We start from the raw sequence: 21,462 nt of genomic DNA, 5'->3' as shown, positions 1-21,462 counted from the left end.
AGGGAGTGTGCTGCCTTCTGCACAAATCGCCTCTGAACAAAGCAAGCCGGCCTGTGACAGTATTTCGCTACGGCTGCTAGATCAGTGCTGCTCAGGATCAAGCAAGACTGCCAATAAAACTTACTTTTAAAAATTCTTTTTGCTTTTTCAGTCACAGCAGATGAGGAGCTGAACTGAGATGCACAGAGGGGTGCCCTGGTGGGTGCCCTATAACTTCAGATTGGTTACAGGAACAGGGGAGGTAAAATAGCTTTAAGAAAAGAAACACTTTGGTTATTGGAAAAATTTTTTTTCTTTCATTTTGAAGCAAGCCTGTCATGTGTCCAAACGCCAATACCTCCTATCCTCCACTGAGGTGAAGACAGCCATGAGGGAGTGTTAATGCAACAGGGAGGCAGCGGAAACCTCCACAAGCCCAGGGTCAGACTGAGCTAAGAGGACCACAGACCCCCAAGTCCACAGGGAGGGGTCAAGTTCCCCATCCTCCACGGAGCCCTGCAAATTCCCAGGACTTACTATCAGCCCTTACTCCTCCGCCAGGCCCCTCTGCCTCTGGAATCCAGGGCGATTCTTCCTTTACCCTCACAGTCTGGATGCAAAATATTATTCCTTTTACTGATTTCCATAAAAGAATCCACTCTTACCAGGTAAAAGTCTCCCCCACATAATGCCGTCAATATACACCCCCACCCCCATAAGGCATAAGACAAAAGGGTGTTTTGCAAAAGGGCCCTGACTATTTCAATGGGGAACTTTTAATCCACCCATTCCAGGACTCCAAAAGACATAATGATTTTTCACATAAATAAAATCCTTGTAAGAGAAATCCTTAGTTAATATAAGCTGAAAAGTATATATTTCTTAATTAAAACACTAGTTATTTATTTTAATAACTAAATCAGCACCAAAAACACTCAGTTTCCTGCGCAATGAGAGCTTCTCCAGCGAAGTGTAGCATTAAAGTGCCTCCTCTCTGAGGGTAAAACACAGCAAAAGAACAAAACAACGTAATGATGCTATGGGTAAAATGTGTGTGTCCTCCCCCCAAATTCATATGTGAAGCCCAAATGTCATGGTGCTGGGAGGTGGGGCCTTTGGGAGGTAATCAGGTCAGGAGGGTGCCCCCCCAACAATGGGAGTAGTGTCCTGGTAAGGGGAGGAAGAACTTGGCCTTCCTCTGTCTGCCCTGTGAGGACATCACGAGAAGGTGGCTATCTACAACCAGGAGAAGGGCCTCATGGGGTACCAAATCTGTGGCCTCGATCTAGGACTTCTCAGCCTCCAGAATTACGAGAAATGAATGTGTTTTTCACTCGCATGTCCATGATCATTTGTTACAGCAGCCCAAACTGCTCAGATGAACAACAAAAACAGATGCCACAGCCAGGTATCTTGCTGAAGAGAGAGATGAAATTACAAAGAATCACAGAGCCAACTTTTGTAATCCACCTCTCAGCATTTGCTGGGAAAAGCCAAGGGGACTGGAGACAGAAATGAGAAGAACAGCTTCCCCACACTGGCCAGCGTTTACCAAAGGCACGGCACAGCGCTCAGCATCATCTGGTTTTCATTATATTTCTACCAAAGTAATGCAAGCACATGTTTTATAAACCATATAGTGCTCTAAGGCTAGGAGGAAAAATAGATTTCTCCACCTCAAGTCCCAGCTCTTTAGCAAATAGTTTTAATTAGTTTATCTCCATTTTTCAGAACAGAAAGTTTATACTCTAGTGTTGATTTTCCCACTGTAGACATACTCTCCTGCCTTTCTGCTGTGGGTGACGAGGGTTTTAGTACAAGTACCTTCACGATATCTACTTTCCCTCCTACATTCTCCCAGATAATCATACCATATTTTTTGTTAAATCACTATTCAATCTATATATTATTTTTACATAAGCATTCTTTTAAGTAAGCATTGGTCAAGCCACTCTAGGAAAGTACATTTCTTTTCATAAATGACTTTTCATTTTTCCTGGTCTTAATCATTCACTTTTTTTCCCTTGCATTATTTCATGTACCTGTTTTTTTCCCTTGCATTATTTCATGTACCTGTCATTTCATGTACCTTCAGAACTCTCCAGAAGAGCTGTAAAATTCTCCCAATATATTCAAACATGTCAGTTCCGTATGTTTTTCCTGGAACTGCCCCAGCCGGGGCTGGTGACTCCCCAGCTTGCTGCCCAGCGGTTCCACGAGGACTGAATTCACCACACCGGGAGCTCGCATTGCCTTTCTTCTGCGTTGGATCCATTTTCTGGATGCAGTAGCATCTTTGTTCTTTGTCAGTTCCTTTGTCCTAGCACATCTCTGCTAGTACCAAGACTACCCTTAGTTGCTTGACCGAGTATATGTTCTAGGCCAGAAACATGTTCTTTTCAGTCTTTTCACAATCTTGTTCCCTTATCTCCAAGAGTTCAATGTTGCTGAGATGATTAATGCCCCTTTGATACCTAATACCTAATTAGCATACCCTTAATCTGTTATTCCTGCCCCACTTCTCCTAAGAGGAGTTTTTAGGATCTGCTCTTTATCCCTGGAATATTTATACTCCATGAAATGTGCTTTAGGTGGATCTTTTTCCCCTTTAAAAAAAAAGTCAGTGTATTGGGCACTTTCTGGGCCTTTTAAGTCTGGAAAATCATATCCTTTAATTCTGTGATATTTTTAAATACTGTTTTCTCTAATAATTTTCTCTCTTCCATTTTCTTTGTTCTCCATGGAATACCTCTTATTTTCTATTGGACCTCTTATATTGATCTAGTGTTCTTTATCGCACTTTCTGAGAGGCTTTTCTAATTGAATTATAGCTGATATACAATTTCATATTAGTTTCAGGTGTACAACATAGTGATTTAATACTTTATGCATTATGAAATGCTCACAATAGGTACAGTTACCATCTATTACCATACAAAGTTATTTCAATATTATTGACTATATTCCCTGTGCTATACTTTTCATCCCTGTGATTTATTTTTTTTATGATTGAAAGTTTGTACCTTTCTATCTCCTTCACCTGTTCTGCCCATCCCTCCACCCACCTCTTCTATGGCAACCACCAGTTTATTCTCTGCACTTATGAGTCTATTCCTGTTTTATTAGTATGCTTTATTTTTTTTAGATTCCACATATAAATCATGTGGTATTTGTCTACTTCTATTGACTTACTTTACTTAGCATAATACCCTCTAGGTCCAACCATGTCATCATAAACAGCAAGATTTATTCTTTTTTGTGGCTGAGTAATATTTTGTTGTAGATATGTACCACATCTTTTTTATCCATTCATCTATCAGTGGACTTGGTTTTAGTCCCATCCTTTCTATTGCACCTTATCTCTTTATTTGTGGTTTTTCACTTTCTATACCTCCACTATCCTCTGAATACTCCTGTCTTATAGATAAAGTGGCTTCTCTCCCCTCAAGGGTGGGATATTATCTGTTTGCTCAGTTCCTTTTCTTCTCTTGTTTTGGTATTTGCTCCCCATGTTGGAAGTCTTCCTTGTGATCTCTGCCTGTCCACTTATATTAGGAAGGTGGCATCAAAGTTGGCTAGAAGCTTTTTATGTGGGGATGGGCTTGCCAACTGGGGCTTCACTGAGGATGATCAGGCAGGGAACCCTGCTGTTCCTTTAGAATATTCTCCAATATTCAGTGTGTGTGTGTGTTTTTTTCTGGTTTCCGGCTGGGGAAATCTATGCCTGCGAACCATCACCCTGGGCACCTACTGGAAAAAGAGGACTGAAGTGTGGGTGAGGCCTCATGATTCCACTTGATCTCCTTTCTGCCCCCAGGGTCTCACCTCCACCCTGAGCTGGCATCTTTGAATTAGGAACAGTTCTGGATCAGTTTCTCCAGAGGGTAAAGCTCCAGGCTTCTGCTGGGGTGGGGAGGGCATGGGCTCCAGTTGTGGGGAGCAGGGACTTTACTGCTTTTCTGACAGACATTGATGCTCTTTTCTTCAGCCCATCCACTTATCCCTGCTTTTAGAGACATCTGAAGTTTGATTCCTGAGTATTTGTAGGTGTCTGCAGTGTGAAAGAGTTCCTTTCTTATTGGTATACCCCTCTACACACTCTTAATGGCAGAGGAAGTAGAGCTCCTATTAGGTGCTCCTCCTCTTAGTCCTGGTTGGTGGATACCCTATTCACTGTTTGAAGTCAAGTCCTGGTGAGCAGTTTCCCTGCATTACCTCTCTGGCCCGTCCTCCCAACCCTGTGAGGTAGGTACGGTTCCTAACCCCCGTAGAGGGGGAATGGAGCCCTAGAGTGGATAGGTGGTCTGGTAGGGCACACAGCTGTGGTTTGAACCCAGGCTATTTGAGCCCAGAGCCTTGCCCTGAACCACCATGTTAGGCAGCCTCATTGGGGTGTGTAGCTCTGGGCGAAAGGGGGTTTCAGCTTTAGGCAAGTTCTCTCTGGATTTGGTGGTACTGAAAAATAACGGAATGTTGGGGGTAAAAGGGTTTATATCAAATTTTATTTTCACTGCAGTGGGTTAAGTGGTAGAATTCCATCCACTTCAGGGGCAGTCTGCAAGTCCATCACTGTCTCTGCCTCGGCTCCAGCCTCCGCCTCAGGTGCTGTCTTCACTCCAGCCTCTGCTCTCACCTCCAGCCTCTGCTCTCCTCTACTCTCAGCACTGGATGGAGCTCTTTTTACAGCAACAAAGACAACAATGGCTTATTGCCAACAGGTATACAAGCGTGTGCCTGCTTGGTAGGCTAAGTATTGCATCATTGCCCATACAGTGGGTGAGTAGATCAGGATCAGGTGATGATCCTGGCCATGGAACTTTCATTTTCCCTACAGGGTGCAAAAGGAGAGGACAGAGGACAAGTTGTGGAGAAGAGTGAGCCTGGAAACTCCTCTTATTGTCAGCTGTTGGCTTAAGTCTTCCATCGAGTATTGTGGTGAAAATTTGTTACACAGAAGTTTTAGGGGTGAGCTAGTGGCTGGCGAAAGCAGCAAACTTTGTGTCCAGCCCAAGTATTTTCCAAGGTGTCTGGGTTTAAGTCGAACTTGAAAAGGGACGCATTCCAAAATCAGGGTTTTCAAACTCACTGCATGTTATGATAACCAGGGAGCCTTTAAAATCCAGATGCCCAGGGCCTTCTTTCCCCAAACCAATTAAATCAGAATCCTGAAGAGTGGGTCTCAGGAATCCGTGTTTTGTAAAGCTCTCCAGGTGATTCCAGTGTACACCAACACTTTGCAAATTGTAAAGTGCACCTGAATCATCTGGGGAGCTTATGAAAAGCAGATTCTGATTCATTCCCAGGTAATGTGGCTTGTCCTGGGACTGCATTACATGTATTGAGGCTGTTACTGACCCTGAGCAGGTATAAGGATAGAAAGCTCTTCCCAGGGAGGTAGCATCCAAGATTGGCATTAAGGTATGGGTTTCAACTTCATAATTATTATAAAAATTCATGCATTACAAAAGGGATACAAATTCTGTAGCAGAGTTCTAAACAAATGTGAGGAGAATATTAAGTAGTAAAGGCTTTTATGCTTTTATTAAGTAGATGTTCTGGAAGATGTCATAAAGGAGGTGGGGAGTTGCACATCACATTGTTTATAACCTAACCAACCAGCTGAGCACCCCCAGGATCCCCAATCTCAGATCATTCAGGGGCTGCTGCACCTTTCTGTGGCTTTATGTCCCCTCAACTTCTTCAGCCTCTCCTGTTGAGTCTCCTTCAAGAGCAATGCAAAAATCCCTTCCCTTGAATAAAAATAATCTACCCCTGCCCTGAAAGCACCTGCCTTAATGCCCCAAATACATGTTCCCAAAGACAGTACTGTTTCTTAAAGGAATTTTGGTGTGTTAAATTTCCTACTTGATTAGACCATAAGGAGAAATCTAGGTTTACAAGAATAATTATGTTTTTGTGTCTTTCTATATGATAATTAAAGAATTCCAAATGCACCCCAAGGGGTCCAAGCACTCAGTGAATTTCTGAGGTTCTAAAATGACCTTTATTTGCCTGTATCAACTTCCTTCCGCCCCACCTGGCCTCTTATATTCTCTCTGTTATTCTCTACCAGCAGATGTGGATATCACATATCAAAGAGAAAGAATAGTTCAAGAGGAATCTGTACTGTCCTTATTTTATAAATTAGGTTTAATAATTCATATAAAAGAGAATTTTTAGCAACAAGGTTTGCATATAAAAAAGGAGCATGCCTTCCTTAAATAGACATCTGTTACTCTTGCTGCAATGCTGAGTGGGAAGAAAAAAAGGTCAGCTGGGTCCAAGTGCATCTCTCAGATTTACTAAGGACATCATGGTCTCCAGCCAGTTGGGCCAAATTGATTTTAGAACAAGCTTTGCAAAGAAAAGAATTTAAAGCACACCCTAAAAGTCTCCTCTTTGTCATTGCAGAAATCCACCTAGAGGCCATTGTGACAAACATGTATAATCCAGAAATGTCTGCAGACTGTAGGTTTGTTCATCTCCTGGTCATAAAATGCCACCTGCCCAGAACTCTCACTATGCCTCAAATGCCAAACCAATGGCATCTTGTAAGTCAGAACGCGTCAGGTTTGGGGGTCCACAGGTCTCCATGTGCATTCACAAAGCTGTTTAGGATGTCAAGAAAACCAGCCATTCATACCATTGTGCTGCTCATGCCTGACAGGTTGACTCTAAATATTTGTCACTCCAACTTGCTGATATGGAGGATGGGGGAAGCTGGTAGAATGAAGGGGGAATAAAATTAACAGAAACCTCTAACTGCCCAGGTTCACTGCCTTGAATATTTCTGCAGTTGCTCTGCAGCAGGCAGCATAATCAATGTTTTCAGACCTGACAATGGTAAGTTTCCAGGGAGAGAAGGCCCAGCAAAATAAGCAATTAATACCTCCTTTTTCATTTCAGATAGACAGCATCTGTCTCCCTGCCTTAGAAAAATTGGTTTGAGATTAACTTTCCTAGTTTCTTTTTCCAAAATGTTCCTGTTTTGCCATGTCCTTTGCAGAGGCCCATTCAGTTAGGGGAACATCTGCGTAATCTGAATTTCCGCAATGTTTCAGAAATCTGCAATCATATAAAGTCTTTCTCTTGAAACCCAGCATATTCCAACGACATCACCTAGGCATTTTTTCTCCTTAAGGATGTCATTTGTTCATTTATAAAGATTCTCTTGAGCATTGATACCCAGAATTGGGAAGGGATATGGGCATGTTCATTCTGCTTGGAGGTGTGTGGACTAAGCCCACCTTTCTGGAGGATATCTGACCCCTGTAAAAGTGTGATGTTCTTTGACATGGCAATTCCATGGCTAGCCATTTGTTCTAAGGAATAGTCACGGTTGTATCAAAAGTTACTACATTCCAGTGTTTAGCATTTGCAATAGCAAAATATGGGGAGCTAGCTAAATGTCAAAAAACAAGGCTCGTGATTGATTATGGCAAATTCATGCAACGAAATACTGTGCAGTCATTAAAAAGTTATAGAATATTTGATGATATGGACATGTTCATGTATTGTTAAATTAAAAAGAGTATAAAACAGAATGTACGTTATGAGGCTGTTTTAAATTCTTCAAATAAATCCATTTTAATGAAGAATTTTCAGCAACACATGGTATGGGGGCCTGAGATTGTCGGGGGCTTTTAGTTTCTTCTTTGTATTCTATTTCCCTAATACAATACATCGCTTACAGACAGGAGAATAATAAATCAGAAACAAAGAATCAAATGTATTATCAAACTATATGTATTGTTGTATTTAAAATTAAAGGTGCTATGGATGAGTTTAAAATGCAAGTACCCTTTACTGGGGAAAGTACCATTTGAGAGATCCCACGTTGCCAGGCCCAAGTCAATGACTGCGATGCTTTCTGTGCCATTGTGAGCAGCCCCTGGGGTTTCAGTTGAACTAAAATGATGTTTTTAGATGGACGGAGGTGGAAAGGGTCCCTTAACCTATGATTTTCAAATAGGAGCCTAGGGGCTCTTGGGTTTGAGAAATAAGGAGTCGTGGATTAAGATGTAGATCCTGGAGCCACACTGTCTGAGTTTAGTACCTCGGCGACTTAACGTCGCTGTGCCTCGCTTCCTCAACCAGAAATCGAAGATAATAGCACCTACTTCCTGCGTTGTTGAGGATTGCCTGAGTGACCCTGAGTAAAGTGCTCACTTGACACAAATTAAACCAAGCTGAAAATCTCTCCTGCTTGGCAGAAGCGCCTGAAAACCCCACACACCCTTTGCTGGGCACGGCACGAAGAGCCCACAGAAGACAAACGCGCCTTGTCCTGAAGGATCCGAGGGTTCCCTATTTGGAACAGAAACAATGTGCGCGCGCGCGCGCGCCCGCCACACGCTCACGTGCACGCATGCACGCTGCGCGCGCCCCCGGCCAGGCGCGCACACGCAGCTCTGCGGAGCGTCCCGCGGCCCCGCCGCTGAGCCTGGCTGCTCCTCCGGCCTGAGGTCGTGAGTCTTGCCGTCAGACAACCCAAGGCAGCCGGCAGGACGAAGAGGCCACATAGGTCAACTGAGATGAGATGCCGCAGATTCCCGCGTTTTGCTGCGGGCCCTTGGCGCTTTCCCACGTCACTCCCCGGCTGGGGAAAAGCCGAAGAGGCGGGCAGTGAGCGCGGTGGGCTGGCGAGGCTGGGGACTGGAGCGTCCTCTGGGATCGCCCGCGCCCGCCCCCGCTCGGGGGCACCCCCGCAGGGCGCCGCCCGCCACCGCCGCCCGCCCGCGTGGTGCGGAGAGCAAACCGCATTCACCGCTGAGAAGGAACCCTTAGGTGACAAATGGATCCTCTCTTTTGTTTTTATGATGGCGACGTCAGCTACAGCAATCACACAAATTTTAAGTAGGCTCAGGATTGCTTTCTCAGCAACCCAGAGCTCTCCAAAGTAAGAAATGAAACTAATCGTAAAAGTTGTATGTATCCTGTGGAGTGTATATTAAAATTCCGAACGTAAAACGCTATTGGAATTTTACTTGCCATCATCAGGTGAGTCTAACCCATTGGCAAACTGAAAAAAGGAAAGACAAAAGTAAAATCATCAGATAAGAATGTTAAAAGTCCACTAAGTATTTTGTAGCGGCTGGTCCTGTGTTTGAAATTAATTTTTTACCCTTCTTTTTTGTTTTTGATCTGTATATTTGAGTCTTAGAGATGACTGCCTCCCCTGAGGCTGCCCCACCTCACTCCCCTTTTGGCACATCTTTTATTTGTATTTTCCTGTGCTCCCAACAGGTCTGTTTAAGATAAATTCTAGCCGGAATAAGCAGGCAAAGAGAGGCAACAAAGGGCCAGGTAATTTATTTAAATACCCCCGGGTGAGGTTCTATGGCCTTCTTGCCGGAGGCCAGAGAAGTCACGCAGGTTAGGGAGGTGGGGCGCTTATAAGGGATTAGGAGGGGGCGGAGTGGGCAAACTATCTTAGGGGGGTGTTGAGAGGTATGATTGGCTAAAGGTGACATAATAGACAACTAGAAACTTTTTTCCTTCCAAGAGGGAGGAGGCTGACATCAGGGTCTTAGTTGGCACATCAGGATGGAATTCAGGGAGAGCTGTCCCCTTTCCATATACGGCACAGAATTTGGGGTCTGGTCTGTTCTCCCCCTATGGCATCTCTCTGTTCTGTTTGCATGTCCTTGTTTTTCCTTTCTCCAGCCTAACAGTCTGTATATTAACAACATGCCCCTTTTTGGCACAACAGCCTCATTAATTATGTCAGCAGAGAGCTGGCACTAGGATCCCTCAGTGCCTGGTAAGTCCTGCTTCCCCCCAGCTGGCAGGCATCTTGCCTCTGAACCAACCCACCTGTAGCCCTCAGTTGCCCTCCGCCCTCCCAGCCCCACTTTCCACCCCTGTGCTCCATTCTGTGCATTTCCCATTTCTGCGAACAGCAGACGTGAGATCCCAGGAGAACGACACAGCAGAACGTTTCCAGTAGTGCTCGGCCTGAAAGAGAGAGATTTTCTGGGCCTGTGCCCCAGGCCCTTTTGGCCCTCTCTGATAGGCTTCGGATGGTCATGGTGATGACAATGGCTATCCCTTACTGAGTGCTTACCATGTATACATACTATTTTAAGTGGATTACCTCATTTAATCCTTAAAACGCCCTTAGAGGCAGCTATCATTATCTCCACCATTTAACAGGTGAGAAAACTGAGGCTCAGAGAGTTAAGGTCACAGGACCAGGACTGGCAAGGCCAGGGTTGGGCTTTGATAGACCTGTTGTCACCACTGCATGCTGTGACATGAGGCAGCTCCCTCTCTCACAACACACGGCGATGTTGGCCGAAGGTGGCTGGAGGCTCAGAGGTGTGAAATTTGGAAATCACTTCAAAAAGTTAAATAATGTGGCTAAGCTAAAGATCAGGAAATCCATCTCTGAGCGAGTCAATTTGGCTGACAAAGCCGAGGAAATACTGTCAACAATCCCCCCTCCGAAAAAAAAAAACCCTCCTTCTGTTTTCATTTTTAGTTTCTGAAGCTTCTGTAAGAGTGAGATCCTGGCCAGTTGTTTCCCCTTCAAGCCTAACCTGTTCTGCCCAGTGTAAAGGTAAGTGAGGCACAAGCGGTTGTTTTCATGGATATTCCTCCCACTGTTAGTATTACACCAGTGCTCAGGCCACCACTTTCCCTTTCCAACTGTCTCCGGCACCTGAGTCCCATTCCAGGTGAAGCCCTTCCGAGAACTGAGGGATTGTCCCCACGAGGCCGGAGCTCGCTGCCCCGCTGAACTCAGTAGCCATGGGGAATTCCTTAACCAGTGTGAGGGCTCAGTCATTACTCAAAAACATTTATAAAGTGCCAACTTTATACCAGGCACGCCTAAGCACTTCAGATAAATAAATGTGGTCTCTGTTCTAATTTTACTTAAAATTAGGGTTTTAAACAAATCAGAACAGCCAACTCATGGGATGAGAGACAATTCATATCTTGTTAGAGAAATCTGACAACAGGAAGGATCCAAATGTATTTTCAGGAGAGGAGAAGAGACTCTGAAGATTGGTTTTGTCATCCGTTATCAAAGATGAAGAGACCCTCTCAGGAAGAGAGAGGACAAGTGCATTGTCTATTCCAAGCCATAAGGTAGCTTATCATAAATTACATTATTTTTTAAAGTACCAAAACTTGATATGCTTGATATGAAGAATTCAAGCCCTACAGAAATATTAAAAAGTGACATTAGCCCTTCACTGTCCCCTACTCTATAATCTTACTCTCTAGAGATAACTACTGTTGGCAGTTTCCTGTTGAATCAAGGAACCTAGAGCTTCTTTACTGAAAATGAGGGGAAAAAAAATTCCCAAGGAATGGGCCCCAAGGAAACTGAGACCACAGAGCTTATGGAGTCTCAGCAAGCTGGGTTAGAAGGTCCTTCCTATGGGGTAACTTATTCATGCCTAATCTTTGACTTCTGCTACCTGCATTGGAAGAAAAGTCTAAGATGAGTAATATTTGCTTGTCACATGGAATCTAGGACACTGTGACAATCACCAGGCAAACTGTCATTCCATCCTTTGGGTTAGGTCTTACGGGTTCTGGTTAGAGGCCGAATGTGTTCATCTGGTTGCTGCCTCAGCCAAGGCTTAGCCAACATTAATGTACTTTATGTTAAATTAACTTACCAAGTTAGTGATGTGCAGAACCTTGGGGAATGGAGCAGGTACGTTTTCAGGCAAGGAGAAACGTGGGCTGGCGAATTCGTGTCTGGGTGAGTCACTGTAACAGGGGCTCTGAGCCCTGGAATTCTGGATGGAGTTTGCAAAGGAGAGAAGGAGCCATGGAGTAAGAGGTGGGCTGGGCTCAGGGCATAAGCTTCACTCCCTTTACCGTTTTGTCTTGGAGTAGACACAGTAATCATTGTAGCATGAAGTAAGATTTGGATCGATTTTGATTAACTTATATTAGCGCAGATTTATCAAGGACTCTGTACCTCTACACATCCTGCTCCAGAACCTTGCCCTTGAAGGGATTTGAACCGGCCTAGAAGGCTGAGTAAGGAGGAGTGACAGCACTGCCCACTGGTCCTCTGATATCCGTTCGTCCCCGCAGGGTCCATCATAGAAGAGACTGCATGCCCCAGCATCTGCGTTCACCTGGCCACGTGACTACATTCTGTTGGAGGGCAGTGAGTGGGAGTGACGTGTGCACTTTCTCTGTAGTACCCTCTGCTGTAGGCTGGCTTCCCCAGAAACAGATATTGACACAGAGATTGGAGTGCAAGTTGTTTTTCAGGGAGGTGATTCCAGGAAGCATGAGTAAAGGAGTGGGGAAATATGTCAGTCTGAGTCTTCTGAGAAGTAGACACCAAGGTGGGATTAAACATGCAAGGATTTTATTAGGGGAAACATCTATATGAGGTGTAATGAGGAGGGAGCCAGACAAGGCTGGGGGAGCCATTGGGAATCCTTGAGCCAACCCAGCCTCAAGAGGAGGCCTAGGTGTCCTAGAAACAACTTCAGAGTCGCTGCTGTACTTAGTCATTGACTGGGGGCAGCCCACGGGAAACATGACCTTGGCACAAACATAGCCGTGGGCTTCCTCATGCAGCAGTCACCCTTAGTAGCCACCACTTTGCGTGGAGGCAAGTCATCTAGGCACATTCTCATGTCACCATAGGAAACAAGGCGGAGACGTAAGGAGGCATCAGAGTGCAGTGGCATGTGGTTTTCACTGTGGACAACTGAGGCACAATTCTGCTGGGTCCTCTGGGAGGGAACCCTCCCCATCTGAGGAACATGGAATGTGGGAAATACAGTCCCATCCTCTTGAAACCTCTGTTTTGCTGGCCTTCCCTATAGTAGCAAAACTAGCATCATAACCAGCATAGGTTCAACACCAAGCATGAATGTGCTAGAGACATTTTGTAAACTACATTTTGAGAAAGCATTTCCACTTACTCTTCTTTTGAATCTTTCCACCAGAGTTGTGAACAAACTGAATACATAATTGACTGAGTTATGCTTCCTCTTCCTGTCCACTCCTCTCCTGCTTTCCACCACCTTACCTGCTGGAGAATCAGAAAAATGTGAAATGTCCCCAGAGCGAGGGATTCTGGGAAACAAATGTCCCTCCCAAGACCCCTATTATAACCATTTGTCTTCCTTACGAGTCTGCGTGAAAACTGTGGCCAAGAAAAAAAAGACTAGAAGGAAATAGAGTAAAGCAATAATTGGCTGTGCTAAGGTGTGGAATTATGGATTTTTTTTCTATTCCTTTTCTTAAAATTGAAGTATAGTTGCCACAATATTATATTATATTATTTTCAGGTATACAACCTAATGATTTGATAATTATGTACATTATAAGATGCTCACTGTAATAAATGTAGTTACTGTCTGTTACCATACAAAGTTATTATGATATTATTGACTATTTTTCCTACTTTTCATCACTATTTCTTACTTATTTTATAACTAGAAGTTTGTATCTCTTTATCCCCTTCATCTATTTTGCCCATCCCCCACCTCCTATCCTCTGTCAACTGCCAATTCATTCTCTGTATTCATGAGTCTGTTTTGTCTGCTTTTTTTGTTTGTTCATTTGTTATGTTTTTCAGATTCCATATATAAGGAAAACATGGTATTTGTCTTTCTCTAACTTATTTCTCTTAGCATAATACTCTCTAGGTCCATCCATATTGTTGCGAATGGCAAGGTTTCATTTTTTTATGACTAATATTCCATTGTGTATTTATATTACATTTTCTTTATAGCCATTTCATCTATCAGTGGACACTTAGGTTGCTTCCATATCTTGGCTATTATAAATAATGCTGCAGTAAACATAGGGGTGCATATATCTTTTCAAATTAGTGTTTTCATTGTCTTCAGGTAAATACTCAGAAGTGGAATTACTAGATCATATGGTATTTCTATTTTTAATTTTTTTTGAGGAAACTCTATAGTGGCCCTGCACCAATTTATACAACTGCACAAGAGTTCACTTTTCTGCACATACTCACCAACACTTATTATTTCCTGTGTTTTAGATACTAACCATTCTGACTTGTGTGAGGTGGTATCTGGGATTTTAATTTGCATTTCCTGATGATTAGTGATTTTGAGCATCTTTTCCTGTTGGCCATCTGTATACCCTCTTTGAAAGAATGTTTATTCAGGTCCTCTGCCCATTTATCAGTTGGATTATTTATTTTTCTGATGTTGAGTTGCATGCATTATTTTTATATATTGGATATTAACCCCCATCAGATACATCATTTGCAAATATCTTCTCCAATTCAGTAAGTTGCTTTTTTGTTTTGTTCATGGTTTCCTTCACTGTGTAAGAACTTTTCAGCCTGATGTAGTCCTATTTGTTTATTTTTGCTTTTACTTCCCTTGCCTAGGAAGACAGATTCAGAAAAATATTGCTAAGGCCAATGTCCAAAAGTGTATTGTCCATGCTTCCTTTTAGGAATATTATGGTTCCAGGTCTTACATATAGATCCTTACTCCATTTCAAGTTTGTTTTTTTGTATGGTGTAAGAAAATGGTACTTTTCTTTATTTTTCATGTTACTGCCCAGTTTTCCCATCACCATTTATTGAAGAAATTCTTCCCCATTATATATTCGTGCCTCCTTTGTCATAATTAATTGACCATATTAAGCATGGGTTTATTTCTCAACACTCTATTCTGTTCCACTGACTTATGTATCTGTTTTTGTGCCAGTACCATACTGCTTTGATTACAATAGCTTTATAATATAGTTCAAAATCAGCGTGATGCATCTTTGCTCTTCTTTCTCAAAATTGCTTTGGTTATTTGGGGCCTTTAGCAGTTCCATACAAATTTTAGTATTATTTTTCTAGTTCTGTGAAAAATACTATTGGTATTTTGGTAAGGATTGCATTGAACATGTAGTTTGTTTTGGATAGTATAGACATTTTAATGATATTAAGTCTTCCATAAGCATGGAATGTCTTTCCATTTATTTGTGTTGTCTTCCATTTCTTTTCTCAATGTCATAGTTTTCACAGTACAGATCTTTCCCTTCCTTAGTTAACTTTATTCCTAAGTATTTTATTCCTTTTGATGTGGTTGTAAATGGTATTGTTTTCTTAATTTCTCTTTCTGCTAGTTAGTTATTAGTATACAGAAACACAGAAAATTTCTGTATATTAATTTTGTATCTTGCTGTTTCACTGAGTTTATTTATTAGTTTTAATAGTTTTTTTTTTTTTTGGTGGAGTCTTTAGGGTTTTCTCTATGTAGTATTGTCATTTCCAAATAGTGACAGTTTTACTTCTTCCTTAGCAATTTGGATATCTTTTATTTCTTTTTCTTGTCTGATTGCTGTGGATAGGACTTCCAGTACTTTGCTGAATAAGAGTGGTGAGAGTGGGTATCCTTATCTTATCCCTGATCTTAGAGGAAAACCTTTATACCATTGAGTCTGATGTTAGCTGTGGGTTTGTCATAGATGATCTTTATTATGTTGAGGTATGTGCCCTCTATACCCACTTTGTTGAGAGTTTTTATAATGCTTTTTCTGCATATATTGAGATGATCATATGATTTTTATCCTTCATTTTGTTAATGTGGCATTTCACATTGATAGATTTGCAGATATTGAACCATCTTTGCATCCCTGGAACAAATTCCACTTGATTGTGGTGAATGATCCTTTTAATGTATTATTGAATTTGGTTTGTTAGTATTTTGTTGAGAATTTTTGCATCTATGTTCAACAGGGATATTGGCCTATAATTCTCTTTTCTTTGGTTTTGGTATCATGTTAATGCTGGCCTCATGGAATAAATTTGGAATAATTCTTTCCTCTTCTATTTTTTAAAATAATTTGAAAAGGATAGGTATAATTCTTTAAATGTTTGGTAAAATTCACTTGTGCAGCCTTCTGGTAATGGACTTCTGTTTGTTGGTAGTTTTTTGATTACTGTTAAATTTTGTTACTAGTAATTGGTATATTGATATTTTCTATTTCTTCCTAATTTAGTCTTAAAAGATTATATGTTTCTGGGAATTGTCCATTTCTTCTTGGTTTTCCAATTTGATGGTGTATAACTGTTAATAGTAGTATTTTATAACCCTTTGTGCTTTGGTAATGTTGGTTGTAACTTCCCCTCTTTCATTCATGTCTGATTTTATTTATTTGAGTCTTCTTTTTTTTCTGTGTCTGCCTAAGGCTTATCAATTTTGCTTGTCTTTTTAAAGAATCAGCTTTTAGTTTCATTGATTTTTCTGTTGTTATTTTAGTGTCCATTTTAGTTATTTCCACTCTGATCTTTATTATTTCCTTCCTTTTTATCAACTTGGGGCTGGTTTTTTCCTTCTTTTTCTAGTTCCTTTGGGCATGAAGTTAGGTTGTTTACTGGATTTTTATTTTCTTGTTTCTTGAGATAAGCCTGTATTGCTGTTAACTTTCCTCTTAGAACTGCTTTTGCTGTGTCCCAAAGATTTTGAAACTCTGTATTTCCATTTTTATTTGTCTCCAAGTATTTTTTAAATTTCCTCTTTGATTTCTTCATTGACCCATTGATTATTTTGTAGCATGTTGTATTTTTATTACAGTTTTTTTTCTTGTGATTTCTAGTTTCATATTGTTGTGGTCAGAAAAGATGGTTGATATGAATTCAGTCTTATTAAATCTATTGAGACTTGTTTTGTGGCCTAACGTGCACTCTCCTGGACAATGTTCCATGTACACTTGAAAATAATGTGTATTCTGCTGTTTTAGGATGGAATGTTCTGTATATATCTGTTAAATCCATTTGGTCTAATGTGTTGTTCACCACTGTTTCCTATTGATTCTGTCTGGATGATCTATCCATTGATGTATGTAGGGTGTTAAAGTCCCTTATTGTATTACTGTCAGTTTCTCCCTTAATGTCTATTAATATTTGCTTTATATATTTAGGTGCTCCTATGTGGGGTAGATATTTACTATTGTTATATTCTCTTGTTGGATTGACTCCTTTACTTTTATGTAATGCCTTCTTTGTCTTTTGTTACATGCCACATTTTGAAATCTACTCTGTTTGATACAAGTATTTTGATCCCAGCTTTTTTTTTTTTTTGCTTCCCTTTGCATTGAATATTTTTTTCCATCTGAACTGAGTCTCTTATAGTCAGCAGATAGATGGGTCTTGGGTTTCTATTCATTCAGGGACCCTATGTTCTTTAACTGCAGCACTTAGTGCACTTACAGTTAAAGTAATTATTGAAAGTTTATATTTATTGCCATTTTGTTCATTGTTTCCTGGTTGTTTTTGTAGTTCTCCTCTCACTCTCTTCCTTTATGATTTGATGACTTTCTTTGGTGCTATGCTTGTATTCCTTTCTCTTTATTTTTGTGTATTTATTGTAGGATTTTTGGTTTTTGGTTACATGGGGTTTATATATGACATATATGTATATATAGCAGTCTGTATTAAGTTGATGGTCATTTAAGTTTGAAAACATTCTAAAAACATGACAATTTAGTCCTCCCCTTCTACATTTTATGTATACAACCTCATATTTTACATCTTTTTATTGTGTGCATCCTTCAATTTTTTTAGATATAATTTACTTTTGTCTTTTAATTTTCATACTATCATTATAAGTGACTGATCTACAACCTTTACTATATGTTTAGTTTTACAACTGAAATTTTTCCCTCTCTTAAATGCTTACTTTAGGAATGGCCTTTTCTTTTCTGCTTATAGAAGACCCTTTAACATTTCTTTTAAGGCCGATTTAGTGGTGATGAACTCCCTTAACTTTTGTTTGTCCAGAAAACTCTTTATTTTTCCTTCAATTCTGAATGATAACCTTGCAGGTTAGAATATTCTTGGTTGTAGGTTTTTCCTTTCAGCATTTTGAGTATATCACATCACTTCTTTCTGGCCTGTAAAGTTTCTGATGAAAATCCCATGAGCTGATAACCTCATAGGATTTATCTTGCATGTAACTGCTTTTTTTTGTTGCTTTTAGGATTCTTTTTCTTTAATTTTTGACATTTTAATTATCATGTGTCTTGGTGTGGCTCTTCTTGGGTTCATCTTGTGTGGGGCTCTCTATGATTCCTGGACCGGGATGTCTGTATCCTTTTTGAAGGGAAGTGGCCTTGAAAGTAGTAGCATCATGTAGAAGGCACAACACCCTCTGGTCAGCAGAACCAGGTGCCCCAGGGTGGTCCCCTTTGTGAGTGGTGTGCATCCTTCTGTTGTCAGTAGGCTGTGACTCTTCTGCAGATGCACTGGTGGCAGGGGCTGGCCTTTAGCCAGTTGTCTCCAGTGACCAGCGATGACTGCTGTGGGGTGCTTATGGGCAGGGCTGGCCTCTCCTCTCTCTGGCTCACAAGTCACTTTGGACGGGTACTGGCCCTGGCCAATGCTGCCCTCCAGGTACGGAACAATGGGGGATGTTTTGGAGGGGCACCTCCTGGAGCAGGTCTGCAGAGGAACTCCAGGGTGGAGTGAGCAGTGGTAGCATGGTAGATGGAGCATGTTAGAACTGGCTCCTGCAAGCTTTGGGCCAGCTGGGCTGAAGGAGGGCAAGAAAAGTCACCCGTCAGCACTTCTCTTGCTTGAAAATGCTCCTACAGATCCAGGTCCCTCCAGCACATGGCCTGAAATTAGTCAGTAGCTTTCTGCTTATAACCTAGATGCTTTTCAACCTCTGCTTTTGTACTGGGTCTCAGATGGAATGACATAGTGCACTAGCCCTTTGAGAGTGGAGTCTCAGTTTCCCATAGTTCTCTGGCTCTCCCAGAGTTAAACCCTACTCATTTTCAAAGGCAGACATTAAGGGAGCTCATTTTCTGGGTCCAGGTCCCCAGATGCCCGAAGTAGGGCCTGAACCCCTCACTCCTCAGTGGGGTCCTCTGCGCCTGTGATGCCCCTCCCACCTGTGGGCTGCCATGCCCAGGGTCTGGTCCCTGACTGCACCTTTCTGCCCCTCCTGCCCTTCTCCGTGTGGCTGTCTCTGTGTCTCAGCTGCGTGAGCTCTGTTCTGCCCGTCTCCAGGGCACTTTCAGCACAGTCGTGTCATCTCTTGTCCTCTCGGTGCACCCATGGGGGGAGGCAGACTCAGAATCCTACTGTGCTGTCTTTCTCCACTCTCCTCTTTTCTTCCTTTCACCTTTTTCCAAAATGAAATGTGATTTTACCTCTTAAATTTAAATGTTTATGTTAGACTATTTTTTCTACTTTCCTATATGCTTAAATGCTTCCATAATAAAAGTTATGTTTTAAATGTCAAAACAGTGATTCCTGTCACCCTTCCCACCTTTGCTACCTTAATATCCTCTGCTTCCAGGTCTTCCCTTCACTGCCCCATCCTCCCTCCACCAAAAACAGATGATACCATTAGCTTCAAACCTTTGCTGGTTCTTTAGGGTACTTGTGATTTTGGGTGAATGTCAAGCCTTGGTTATTTCTGGCTGAGCAATTCACTGACTCCAAGGGCTGATCATGGCGGGATCTCTCCTGAAGTGAAGCTGGCAGAGGAAATCTGATCTGAGTTTATATTCAGTCCTCTAAAAAATGTCACTTCCTGCAGCAAGACCAACTAATCATCAAATCTGCATCCTTTTCTCCCTGGGAACAACAGCAGGACTACATTTCCCAGGATCTCTTGCAGTTCATCATATCCATGTGACATCTGTAGCCCACAAAATATGAGTGGAAATAATTGCACTGTTTCCAGAGCCCAAGATGGAAAGAGCCTGGATCCCTAATCACCACTTGGAGGGGAGCTGCCCACCCAGCAAAAACACCCACTCTGGATTTTACTCGGCAGAAAAACAGCCTTCAGTTGTGCGAAGCCATAGAAGTGTGTGTTCGTTACAGCAGCAAGCCTACCACAACTAATACACTGTTAATCTCTCATGTCTGCTAAGCTGGCCTGGTAATCATGCTCTGAGTTCACACAGAGTGAGGCGAGTTTGACCTCAGGGAGCAGTGGGGCTGCACTTTCTTGAAGAATTGCCACTCGGCTTCTTTTGTGATCATGACACATTAGAGAGCTATTGCCTTTGGTGTTCCCCATGAAATCTCATGGCATCTCCAGATTGCTGTAGCTTTCTCTAGTAGAAGCAGCTTTAGATGAGGAACCCAGATTATCTGTTTCTAATTATCATCAGGATGATGTATGAATCATTCAACCCCTCTGACCTTTGAAAACTACCCGGTTCATTTTAGAGACAGGCAATCACAGCAATACTAACAGCTAACTGTGGTTGAGTGAGAGGCAGAACACTGAGTACATGAACTCATTTAATCTACACAGGCACTAACTATATGGATGATACTATCACCATTTTGGAAATAAGAGAAACTGAGGCACAGAGACATTAGAACATTGCTTAAGGCCACAGCTAATAAATATTAGTTTCAAGATAAGCAATCTAATTCCAGGGCCAGAAACTAAATTCTTGGGATTCTAAGATGCTGATATTTGCATCAAAATGAAATCTTCCTGTGATTGCAGTCTTATTGGTCCTGGCCTTGTGGTACACTTGGACTTTGTCATTTCCTCGTCCCTTCAGCATGCTCCCATCCTGCTCCTGACATCAGCCTTCTCCCATTGATGGCTCCTGCTCTGGGAATGTACAGACTTGCAAAGGATGACACATTCTCCCTCCTCCTTGATCTACTGAATCTGATTACATACAGATTGTAATATGCCTTGATTCAGAGAACTTCCCTTAGCCAAATTAAGTCCCCTGAGATCTTTCACACACCAGACTCTTTCAGTACTCTGTGATTTTCTTTATTGAAACCATGTAATGCTTTCCTGCAAAAGAGAGCTGGTGATAAAATCTTGGTTTCCTACAAATTCAGGGAATTCAGAGAACATCAGAGATCATTTGTTTCAAATGCAGAGTAAATCACCTTGACTTTGCTCACCAGAATAACAATTAGAAGATGGCAGCCAGACCAACCCTGTGCTTCAACAGGACACTTGGCTTAGCATTGAAATACTAATAAAATGATCTGTTATGACTGTTTTTGAATAATTGAGTACTTCTCTTTCACAATGCATCATCTACTCTGAATTTCTCCAATTGTAGTACATGGTGAACCTTCCTGGACCATAATGAGGATAAAAATATCTACCATTTATTAAGCACCCACTGTGTTCCTAACACTGCCAAACAGACATCCTCTACGTACCATTTCATCCCCATTCTTAAAGATGAAGAAACTGACACTCGGAGAGGTTAAGTTACCTGTCCAAGGCGTGGTAAGCAGAATAATGGCTCCCAAAAGATGCCCATGTCCTAATCCCCAGAACCTGTGAATGGTTACCCTAGAAGGCAAAAGGGACATGGCAGATATGATTAAAGACCTTTTGAGATGGGGAGATTCTCCTGGATTATCTAGTGGAGCCAATATAAGCCAAAAGTCCTTAGAAGGGGAAGTAGTAGGAATAAGAGTAAGAAAAGCAGATGTAGCAAGGGAGGTAGAGGTCAGAGTGGTACAGGGCTTCTAGTCGAGGAATATATGGTCAGCCTTGAGGAACTAGA

At 41.9% G+C, this 21,462-nt stretch overlaps 1 long non-coding RNA gene across 1 annotated transcript; it reads left to right on the top strand.

Moving 5' to 3' along the window:
• Positions 1-8,365: 8,365 nt before the first annotated feature.
• Positions 8,366-21,055, top strand: LOC118918398 (uncharacterized). Its single transcript, XR_005027137.2, has 3 exons — positions 8,366-8,979; positions 10,463-10,540; positions 21,007-21,055. It is a non-coding gene; the product is annotated as an uncharacterized LOC118918398 (long non-coding RNA).
• Positions 21,056-21,462: the final 407 nt, after the last annotated feature.

Source organism: Manis pentadactyla, chromosome 1, assembly GCF_030020395.1.
Source record: "Manis pentadactyla isolate mManPen7 chromosome 1, mManPen7.hap1, whole genome shotgun sequence".
Taxonomy (NCBI): domain Eukaryota; kingdom Metazoa; phylum Chordata; class Mammalia; order Pholidota; family Manidae; genus Manis; species Manis pentadactyla.
The sequence above is the reverse complement of the archived record's forward strand: the minus strand, read 5'-3'. Positions and strand labels throughout refer to the sequence as shown.